Source organism: Aythya marila (genome assembly GCF_965140915.1).
Source record: "Aythya marila genome assembly, chromosome: 1".
Taxonomy (NCBI): Eukaryota; Metazoa; Chordata; class Aves; order Anseriformes; family Anatidae; genus Aythya; species Aythya marila.
The window spans coordinates 193482379-193494204 of NC_139042.1; the positions used below are offsets into that span (position 1 = coordinate 193482379).

An 11826-nucleotide genomic window follows, 5' to 3' on the forward strand; every position below is an offset into this window, starting at 1 on the left:
TCCTCAATTACATCATATGTATATACATGTTTTGCAATCATTAACAAAAGCAATTCTTGTCATGCCTGCCTTCAGATTTACAGACCAACAATTTGAACCTGCAATCATGGGAACCACCCTTCCCACAAAGAAAATGCACAAGAATGAATCTAAAAGTCAATATACCCATGCTCTAGCACAACCTATACAGGAGAAATTGCAAAGTAACAATGCACTTATCATTACAGTGTGTCACAGTCCATGAATGCAAAGTGAAGACTTCTGTCCTGAACTGTCAGAGCCAACAACAAGAGCTTTCCTACTCTGCTTCCCTGCCTGCAAACTATTTTTAAAAAATTTAATCATTTTATTTGTGGATTGGAGGGGAAGGGGGGGGGGGGGGAAGTTTCATAGAGAAGGGAGAAAAACAGTAAGAAAATTTTACTAAGTAAGTTCTATGTTTGACTAAATTTCTGCTTTCTACCACTGCTCTGAGCACTGAAGCCTTCCCTATACAATAATAAGGTTATCTGGAAAACTAGTGATAGCAACCTAACATTTTAATGGAATATGCCAGGTAGGATTCAAATGGTTAAATGCTCTGTGTATACAGATTTATGAATGTGTCTACACACACAACATAATCTGGAACAAATACACCTAGCATACGTATGATATATGTATTTACGCTATGCAAAGTAATCTGAATATTTATTTATTGCTGGCTGTTTCTAAGGAGATAACACATCTTTAATCAGACCTAGAAGCAGAATACATGAATAAATGACTAATCTTGCCCACAAGGAAGTTCCTTCTCTGCTTCCCCCAACACGCTTCCCCATAGTATAGATTTTACTAAGAGATTAGGAGGGATATCCAGCTCCCAAGCGATACATCACAGCCTGCATGCTGCAGCTTCACAGAAATAACTATGACTCCAAACTCAGACCTCTGCTGACTGTTTGCTGCTCTCTATGGTAACCTAACAGAGAAGTTAGCAGTCTATTTCAAATCTGGGCTGAGACAAAAAGACAATTAAGTAAGAAGGTTAAAAAAAAAAAAAAAAAAAGATGATAGGCATACTCAGATACCATATACGCTGTAGGATCCATTAATGACCAGCTCCTGTACACCACACAGAAGAAACACCTCGTTCTGAAAGCAATCTGATTCCCTATGCATTTGTAGTTTGTGTCCAAACATCCTCACAGACCTCATGTTCGCTGTATCTCTCTCACATCAGTGTCCTCCCCATAAGTAATGTTAACTGGTGCTGGCCTAGCCCACAAGCCCCTCAATCCCCTCCTGTGCCAGCCACAGACCTGTGCGCTGTCAGTAGTTGGGTCCAGCTCCACTGCTTCTCGCATGCTGCCATGCAGCCAAAAAAAAAGAAAAAAAAACAAACAAAAGTACCTCTACGGCTTGTTTGGAGTTACACACACAGGAGTCTACAGGACACACACCAAACAGTGCCTAACATCATTATGCTGCTTCTCCCTAACTCTCCAAGGACAATGCTCATAGCTGCATCCGTCCCCTTTTGGATTTTCATTAAACTTTGGCGATCTCAAAGGCACTAAGTTCCTAACTCTATAAGATTTTGTTTTAAAGCTATTTGTTGGTCTAATGGTCATTGGGTCTTTGTCAGTACAACTTGTTTAAGAATCAAGGCCATTACAGGCAAACTATGATGGAGGGAGGCTGCTTTTCCTCCCGCTCTGCTTTTAATCCAGTCCCCAATATACAGTCAAAACGAACCAGGTGAAGCAAGAAGATTACTGGAATACTTATGAGCATCCTGATACAATAAACACAACACTTTATAATCAAAGACCCAGTCACGTTTAGAATGACAACCCAACTTCATTAAGTGGTCTTGAGTTTGGGGTATGGAACAAAAAAAATTCTGCTTCTTCCCTGGTGTTCAAGATTCATGCATTAAAAACTTGAGTCTCTGTCATTCAAGCATTGATTCTTCAAGTCATTGCTTACATTGCACTAACCAGTTGGTGAAAATAAAACTCGTTCTAAGTGTGAACCAAGAATAAGTCTGTCAGTCAACATTTCTGCCATACATTAGAATTGGTTTCCACTGGCTGTAGGCTATCTCCCTTTTGCTATCTCATCCAAGAGCACTGCTCCTGCATATTCTTGAGATGATGGTACTTATGCCATTAAAACATGTGGGAGACTCCCCCTTACCTCTTCTCTCTCTTCACTCCTCCTTTTCTTCTTTCAGTGGAAGTTAAACAAAATATGGGACTAGGAAGAGAAAAAGAATGAGTGGTAGAGGGGAAATAAAGGTAAATGCAGTTATAAAGTATAGAGTAAGTTAAAGAGCAGGAACTGGTTTATTGAACAAAAGTGGCAACAGAAGAGGCATACAGAAAATACCATACTTTTTTCTAAATTTAAACTGCCTACCATACTTCTTAAAGTAGACTCTACACAGAAAGGCCTACCCATTCAAACATTCACAGTCATTTGAAGGGGAGAATCAAGGAGCTGTAAAATACAAGTACATCCTATGAATGAGTACAAAAGACAAGACCACTTTTTGATAGTAGTACTGCTTGTTGCTTGGAGAATGATACACTAGACTCTCAGCTATCTAACATCTTGCACTATATCACCATGAGATGTAAAACTCAAAGATTAAGAAAACTAACAAATAATTTTCCCAGTAAAGGTATCTTTAAGCTATTATTTGCATCAGCTGTTTCCCAGCAAACATTTTTCTCTATCTACTGTGAAGCAGCAAATAACCGTTGATTAAACATGCAGGCATTTGAATATGTCACTTACCAATCATTCTCCAAGAAACACCATTTACACCTGTTACCGTAAGCTATTATTCTTAACAAACATTTCAGAATGTAAAGTGTTTCTGCACGCACACAGTGTTCCATAAGCATACGCTGTAACATCTGTAAGTGTAAGAGCCAAGGATAATTTTAAATAAATATAACGATACACTGAATGGTGAGTCAATCACTGGAAGGTCTGAACTCTACTCTAGGGCCCAGTATTCCTTCCAAGAAGGAAGTATGGCTTTGGGGGTGGAAGGGGAACGCGTGGTTGCAAATACATATTTCAAATACATATTTGTAATAGTTAATGGTTTCAACAACCTATTTTGCTGCCTTTATGACATCAGGTAAAATTATTAATTTATGTTTCTGTGCACCTTAATAAGGCTTGGAAGCCTACTTCTGCATATTAGATACCTACTATACAAGTAGTAAGTTGTTAAGACTTGCACAACGTTTGACATTTCAGCTAAAGTAATTTCTACTTCAACATGTTTTCACAGAACCATTCAGGTTGGAAAAGACCTCTAAGGTCATCTAGTCCAACCTTTCATTTTGGTAGATTTCAAAACCAGTTCTCCTGTCTTATCAATGGAATTTGACTTGCATGAATAACACAACAGTGCTTCCATTTCTAATTCTGTAAGTATTTTGTAGACATTCACCTGATTGTCACTCTTGTGCTTAGGAATCCAAACACAAGACAGGTCAGAAATTTGTACTCTTTCAGACAAACTTTCATTCTTCTAGCAGTTAGATCTTTTACACAGTTCTTTTTACACAAGTTAACCTGGACTATGTTCTTGGTAACGACACGGCAGTATTGCAAAGCTCTTTACTAAGGTTTTGGGAGGGAGAGGTCAACAGAACAGATTGAGAGGGCCCTTCAAAGGCAGCCACAGAAAACACAGTCTGATACCAAGATGTTTCCTACTTAAAGGGAACAGAAAATGTTTTGTTTTCAATTGCAGTTATCTTGCAAGAGTATGTTGACTGATTTGCGTGAAGAAATTCAGAGTTTTTCTGCAACTTTATACATTTATGTTTTCAAACATGATCTCAGTGTGCATTCTTAATTGTAGTAACAGATAAGAAATACGTCATCTCAGAATAAACACAGCAAAAAAGCTCTGCCCAGCCAGAGAAGCACAAAATACAGCTTTCATCTTTGAATACTACTGCCAAACAGAGAAAAAAGAAGATGCAAAGTTTGTCTTTTATTGCCTCTATGACAGAAGATTCAAGCGACTGGAAAGCAAGAGACAAAGAATGAACATATGAATGTTACACAGGGCGTTTTTGTTTGTTTTTAATCAATGACAGTAACAACTTTTTATTTACATATATATATTAAATGAACACAAAAAAAAATCCCATCAAATATTTCGACTGTATGCAAAAAGAGTAAGAACCAGCAGTATTACTACTTGGTAAGGCATCTGAGGGAGTAACTTCATCCTTACAGACAGTAAGGTAACGACTGTATTTTTAAATCAGTTATGGATAAAGTTATTATCGTTTCCCTCGCAGTTCTAGAATTATACCTTCAGAAACCAACTGAGAGGAGTAATCTCTCCATTCCTTCCCCAAAAAGCTCTAAGTAAGCTGTTATAATTCTCAGGCCTTCACCTTCAGTTTAAGTAGTAGTGACTAAAAACATTTTCTCACTCAAAAAGTTTATTGAAACCAACAGTTAAGACAGGATTAACTGTCTAGACTTGGAATATCAGCTGTCTTGTGATACAAAAACAGTCCCATTATACCCATTGCTAATTAGGAGGTAGCTCTATTGTCTACTCAAGGCAAAATAAGAGCATCACCCACTGTGAAAGAAAAAAGTTCTCTAGACCTAGAGAAATTAGAACAGTTAAAAGTAATGAACACTGAACCAGTTTAAATATCCAGAGCTACTCAGGCTAAAGATCCAAACCTACCATTCCGTGTACATTTTCAATTCGTATTTAGTAAACATAAGATACATATTTAATCATTTTCTATATAACCTGTTCATGAAAAGCACACACACCAAAAAAAAAAAAAAAACAAAAAACAGCAAACAGCCTATAGGCCCTTCTTTGTAAGTTGTAACCTAAGCTACAATAATGTCATTAAAATCTACTCACGCATCTTCTTTGAACTTGACGGCTTTTTTTTTTTTTGATAAGGATATAAAAGTGAATGATTACCTAGACTATGATAGCATAAAGCAATACACAAAACACAGACATGCAAAAAAAAAAAAGCTTGTCTAAACTTCAACTTCCATTGGAGCATTTCAATATGTATATCTTTCAAAAATGTTAATCTAAAACTACATTTTTAAACTAGAATCAATATTATTTTGGAATTCCCATGCTTGGCCTGATTTGCAGAACTGCTGGGCCCATGCAGGTGTCATTTAAGTTTTACAACACCACATCTCAATCTAGGCAGCGTATAAACTATCACATGAAAGGAATGATAGCGCTTTCACAATAAAATATGCAAAATTAACACACATTTTTACCTAGACAGGACACAGCCTGCATGCTACTTCAATCTACATTTTTGGTTTTTTTTTGTACTTTTGCAGCACACAACTTGCGTGGACACCGATTTACCATAATTCTTACCAAATTTGTTAATTACTAAAAAAAAATGACAAATGAAAACCATTTAAGCCAGAGATGTTAAAGAACCCACTTTGTATGACAAAACTCTCTTCAAAGGCTTGCAGACAACCTTAATTATTAAGATTTTCTAACAACCTGCAGAGCTTAAAACCTTGCCAGTTTCATTAACACCACGTTAATATATTAAGATTTGTAAGAGGAAATAAAAATTATCTCAGTATCTGCTAGCAAGTATATGAAACCTTGACAAGGTTTCTTTTAAATAAGCTGTTTGTTATGCCTTAAAGGTAACAACAGTTCTGTCTTTGAACGTGATTATAGCAGGGTTTTTTGTAGTATGAAGGTCATGAGCAGAATTTTGGATCCTGAAAGTGATTAGGTTCACTTTTATGGGTAAGCTTTTTTTTTTTTCCACTAAGTAGAAGACTCTGTGAACAGTGGTAGTTAGGCACATTCACCTCACACCCTTCAAAAGGCCAACACAATTAACATTGTAAATAATCCAGAACTCAAAAAAAAAAAACCAAAAAGTAATTCACATTCTACATGAACTAAGTAAGGTATCTCTGTACAAAAAAAAAAAAAAAAGCAAGCTTTATTCTTAGTGATAGAAACTACTATTTGTACAGTGGAAACATTTGAACACAGCAGTACCTACTCCAAAAACACTATCCAACCAAATTTGCTTTTGAAAGATTCACAAACGATCATTTGTATGGAAGTCACAAGACCAGTAACATAGCTGGATTTCCTTAGGATCTCTCTAGAAGCCTGATTTGGCTTTCGTTTCGTATCTACATCCCCCAACTCAATTTTGTTAGAATTTTATATGAAAACAGCAGAATAGTTTTGTTAGAGCTTCATTTACAGATTCATCTATTTAGAACAATTGCATAATTCTTCAGTAACATACAACATTCCTTACCTAAAACCCACAAGGAGTCTTACTAAAACCAGCATGAGCACAAAACTAAGGCTGTCCTTAAATCAAACTGGGATCAGCCTTCAGTGTGATGCTGTTTTCTGTATTTCACTCCAACAGATTAACCCAGTTGTGTTGAAACCAAACCAGAGACATGAGGTAATGCAACTCCTAACAGTAATCTGAATATTGGTACTAAATGAAACTTTCCCTGGATACTTACAGCTTTAAAAGTCAGTATTTTTTCCTCTCTGAAACTTCCCAGATGGCAAAAAAGCTTACCCAAAATGCATAGTTATGACAGTTGAGCAGATTTTTCCTTCAGATACGAAGAGCTTGAAGATAGCGCTAAAACCATTTGCGTAACATCCATATTATTTTAACATTTACAAAATTGCATTTGTAACAAAACGTTTGTAAATCAGAAACCTTTTCAAGAATTCTGATTTCCAACCTCTCTTTCAAGAACTTCTGCTAGTAGGTTGGGGGAACATTTCATTTTTAATGAATATATTTTAACCAACCAACATCAGCGGAATTCAAAAAATAAGGGCAGAATTTCCTTTGTAATGTTGTATCCTTAAACAAGCCTGTTTTCAGATCACAGATCTGTTTTACAAATGGAGAAACTGAGTCACAAAGTGACTCACTAGAACACACAGAAAAACTGGAAGATTTCAAAATTCCCAAAAGGGCCTTAACGCATAAAATTTGTGATCTGTGAGATAAGTTGTAAAAATTGAGTTGGGGTATTCCAATTTTTGGATCTCAATTTTTCCCCAGTGACACTTTCTGTAAACTGTACAAAATTGTTTCTTCTAATGTTAATCTTGAATTGGACATCTGCCCAAGAACATGACTGAGGCCATGAAGTAGAGCAGTGTAGCCCTCTAAGTTGTAACGTTGAAAAAATAAGAGAAGAGGGGTTTTAAACCTAGAAAGAGAAAAAGAAAAAGGCAAGAATTTTCTAAAAATGCTCATACAAAGTCTTTAAAACTGTATCCTTTTTTAATAAGATGAGAGTAAGACATGGCTTATTTAAAAAAAAAAGATCAAGTCCATATAATATGAGGAGGGCAAGATGGGAGCATGCATTGTTGGACCATTAATGCATCACTTGGTGGTTGAAATCACTCAGCCTTTGGCCTCAAAACACATGAAAAGCACGCATTAGGACCGCTGAAAGTCTTACCATCTTGCTGTGGAACTTCAGGTATACCTTACACCAACATCAGTGCTGCTCTGTATGTGAACGGTATCTAAATTCGAATTCTTCAGAGACTGAAGACGGTTTTGCCATTTCAGTACTTTATTTTTGATTGTTTAAATCCAGAAGGTTCCAAAGCTATACTAGAATTCAAACTCACACCTCATTAAACCAACGACAAGATTAAAGACAGGCATACAAAAACCAAAGCGACAAATATGAATTTCTTTTTTGTTGCTGTTGTTTGAACATATAGCTCACAGTCTCCATAGTTTGTATCAGAGTACACTACACCAACTACGGAATAACAAATCCTTGTGACTTCCCTTCCCCCCACCCAAACATATTTATAGTGGTGATACTAAAAGGTTCATATTTCATTTCAGAAAAAAATTAGAGGTTCGGCACCGCACTTTCACTTAATTATTTGTACGTATATTACCATACACGTTTTATACAGCAATATGCAATATAAATGAAAGAAAACGTCGAATACTAAGATTACGGTGGCAGAAGAAATTCTGCATCTTAATAGAGTAACAGGTTATAATCTTGCATGCATTATTTCAGTCCGTATTAAGTTCTTTTCGTATTCTCGAACTACGAACATATGGAATTACTACCCCAACGTCCAGCAGAGGTATTTCCTGGGAGATGACCATGACGTTCACAAATGTGATTCCACAAAGAATTTAGCTGACTGTTTCAGCGATCTTAATCTCCTCTTTAGTTTGAAAAATATTATCGCTTTTAGGTTGATAATGCGACGGACGGATACACAGCCTCCACCACCAACGCCGGAGCTTTTCCAAATTATTCGACGACACACGTATTACCTTAGAGAAATCTATACACACCCCTCAAAGAAGCCGCCTGAGTCTGCTGCCTCTTTCCACCCCCCTTCTCCCCGACAAGAGTGGTCTCGTTCACTTGCCTTTCACACACATAACCAATAAAATTAATCAGCTGGAACACAGCATTTTTAAATCGCAGTAAAGCCAAGAGATGTTTTGTACATTATTTGAAGGGAACGGTCTTTTCATTTCCACGGAATAAGACTCTAATATGCTGCAGACAAACGCACTGCATGGGGTGTGGAGGACCCGAGCTGATTAGATTACCACAACATCAGCCTGAGGCCGCCATTTTTAGAATCTCTAAAGGACAAAAGAGGGAAATTAAAAAATTTGCTCCACATTTTTTGAAAAGTAACTTCAAAAGTATCATGATTATAATCAATTAATTACGCGTTATAAGTACAGCCATGGATATATCGCTGTTTTCTCTGACCTGAGCCCTGAATAACTGGAACGTTTCATTATTATTCCTTTAAGATACTGTAAATAAACAGTCTAAAATATTCCTAAATCTAGATGCAGCACTAAGCTTCTGCGTTCAACGACACGTAGTATGTACCGTGTTAGGGACCTCGGGGCTTTTCGCCACCGCACGTTCCCTAATGGCCAAGTATGGGGGAATACAGGATCTTTATAATCAGACTATATTATGTTTCTCTACCCTATTTAGTACTACACAGTGAACCGTTTGTTTCTCCTCCCCTATGTCTACAGCAATAGGGTCTACTCCACCAGCCTTTATTTCCTGAAGATTAAAATATGCCAGCCAAGGAGCACGAACGCTGGCTACAGAAACCGAAGCAAGAAAGGGATGCACCAGTATAACTACTTACAACCTCAAGAAAGGGGGTGGAGAGAATGATCCCCTTTTAAATTGGCACAGAAACTCTTTAGGACAGCTTTCCGTTCGTCCAGGTTACACCACGAAGCTGAGATATTAGCAGGGAGGCAGAGAAGGAGGCGGGGGTGTGGAAGTCAGCGAGATTAGGCCTATAACGAGCCATTTTAGTATCACAAAGCAAAAATATACAGGATGGAGGAAGAGAATAGGCTTCCCTAAGCTTCATAAAACTCAATACGCAGTGCCAATAACACACAAACCCCTTCTTAAAAACCACCAGTCTGAGGAAGCGTACGTTGTCACATAATAGCCCCTCCTGGCTCTTTTTCCAGGCATAATGCATAAATCTGGCAGAACTGCCAAAAAATTCTCCTCAGCTCCTCCAGTTACAGTAACCCGCCATATTCACAAGATATAGCGACAGCCTGCCATTTTCGAGCCAAACCCCACAAAAGGAAAAGCGAATTGAAGACAACTTGAGGAGAATTTCAGCACGTTTCGGAGGGGGAGGTGGGAGCCTGCCACCCCGGGGGCAACGAGGCGTCCCCGTCGCATTTTGCTCCCCCTTTTCTTTTTTTTTTTTTTATTATTTTTTTTTTGCCACCCCCCTCCCCCCCCTCCACCTCCCTGAGGCACCCCCGGTAAAACCCCTCAGAAACAACCCGAGACTCACCTGTAATGGTGACACAGGCCAGGCAGCAGGACCCCTCAGCCGAGCCCCTCTCCTATCCCGACCAAAACAATGCCGCTGCCCCACTGCGGATGTCCCTGCCCTGGGCAGGACTCACCCCCCTCCTCAGCAGACCCGGGCGAAATAAAAAAAAAAAAGAAAAAGGGAAGAAGGAAAGGAAGAGGAGGGCCCCCCCTCCCCCTTCAGGAACCAGCTCGGCGCACGGAACCCTACAGGGAGCTAGCCGGGGAGCGCCTTTTGCCTCGGGACCTGCGTACAAACCCCGCTGCCGCTGCTCCCGGGTCTCCCTGCTCGCAGCCTCCTACGCTCCCCTCTATGTCACTGCCTCTCGGGGAAAATGGCGGCCGCTCTCCCCTCCCTCCCCCTGCACGGGGCTCACCCGCCCCGCCTGGCAGGGGCAGGGTTACCAAGGCGAAGCCAAGCGGCCGCCATTTTGCTTGTGGGCTGCTGCTGCTGCTGCTGTTGCTGCGCGCCCGCCGCCCGCCGAGCCCTCCGTGTCCATTTTGCAACTCAGCCCCGCGGCCGAGGGAGCGGAGCGAGGGGCGGGGGTGGGCGAGAATAAGGAGAGGGGGGTGAAGGGAGAAGTTGTTTGGCGATACAGGGCGGTGGTGGTGGTGGTGGTGGAGGAGGGGAGCAGCCCAGGCTGCTCTCGGGGGCTGCTCCGTGAGGCGCGGGCGGGGAGGGGCAGCGGCTGTGGTGGCGGCGGGCGGCAGCGGGAGGATGTCTGACTCACAGCTGCATCCTCTGGGGCAGGATCGCTAAAACTCCGTCCTCGGCTGCTGCTTCTTTCCCCCTTCCCCCCCCGCCTCCGCTTCGGCTTCCTCCTCACGCCCGGCATGCCGCTCGGCCCTACCTATCCTTGGCGGATCTCAACCCGAGGGGTGCGTTTTGGCCATTAAAATCGTATACGACAAAGCCCCGGGGGTCTCGGACATGCTTCACCGGAGGGGCGGGGAAGGAAGGAAGGAGGGGGGCGACGAGCGAGGGGAGGGAGCGGGAGGTTTGCACTGGGCCCGTCTGGCAGGCGGCACGGAGGCTTTGGGCTGCGGCTCCCCCGTGGTGGGCACTCGAGGCTGGGATCTTCCCCGAGGCGTGTGAGGCGAGCGGGGCCGCGCTAGCTGACGGCGTTTTGTCTCTCCGCCGGGGCCCGGGACGAGTTGTAGCCGGGGCTGGCTTTCCCGTGTAGGGAACGGGGAGGAAGGTAGGGTCTGGCTTTAGCGGGCAGCCCAGGAGGGCTCCAGCCGAGCCCCCGGCTCCCTCCGCCACGTCCCTGGCCGGCCTCAGCCCCTCCAACGCCGCGGCTGAGCGAGGGAGGGGAGGCGGCGGCTGGGGTTTCATTCGACGCCCACCAGGGGCTGAGCGAGCCTCCTTCAGTGCGCAAACTCGGGGCACCAGATAAAAGCTGGGCTGGCAGCCCTTACCCTGCCTCGATGGAGCCGCCACAAGCGGGTGACTGGAGAAGCAGTTAGCAGCAGCGCCATAGCCTAGCGTCCCCCCACACCTCGGGCAGAGAGAGTTTGGGGCTCTAAAGAGCTGCTGCTGCGGGCAGGAGGGAGCCGAGGTGAAGGGATCCGCTGGCTGGTTGGACGCAGAGGAGGCGGCTGTAACGGGGCGTTGAGCCTGAGGGAGGAGGGGGGCGATTAAACGTCTTGTGATCATGGCGGAGTCTATGGGTATTTTTTCCTGTCTAACTCTCCTGTGCGTGTGTCTCTGTTTTTTCTCTCTTTTTTTTTTTTTTTTTTCTCTCTCTCCTTAGGGCGCTATGGCCGGGGCTGCTCGCTCGGGTTCTGCCTGTTGTTGCGCGAAATGGCGGCCGGCGTCTTGGTGGGTTTGGTTGTCGGTTTTTTTGTGTAGGTTTTTTTTTTTTTTTTTTTTTCTTCCCCTCCTATTCCCCTCCCTTCCCCCCC

At 42.1% G+C, this 11826-nt stretch overlaps 1 protein-coding gene and 1 long non-coding RNA gene across 8 annotated transcripts in view; one reads left to right on the forward strand and one right to left on the reverse strand.

Annotated features, from left to right (window-relative positions):
• Positions 1–10780, reverse strand: part of KMT2E (lysine methyltransferase 2E (inactive)) — a 66455-nt gene extending 55675 nt beyond the window's left edge. For 4 of the 6 annotated variants that reach the window (XM_082766921.1, XM_082766920.1, XM_082766919.1 and 1 more), the window contains exon 1: positions 9902–10780. The gene's annotated coding sequence lies outside the window, so the exon portion shown is untranslated. The remainder of the gene's footprint in view (positions 1–9901) is intronic. The other 2 variants (XM_082766922.1, XM_082766923.1) reach the window with 2 other exon arrangements.
• Positions 10781–10842: 62 nt separating this feature from the next.
• The window catches only part of LOC309881273, a 26459-nt gene continuing 25475 nt past the window's right edge, over positions 10843–11826 (forward strand). The window contains exon 1 of one of the 2 annotated variants that reach the window (XR_014318107.1): positions 10843–11769. This is a non-coding gene — a long non-coding RNA (uncharacterized lncRNA). The remainder of the gene's footprint in view (positions 11770–11826) is intronic. The other variant, XR_014318108.1, reaches the window with a different exon arrangement.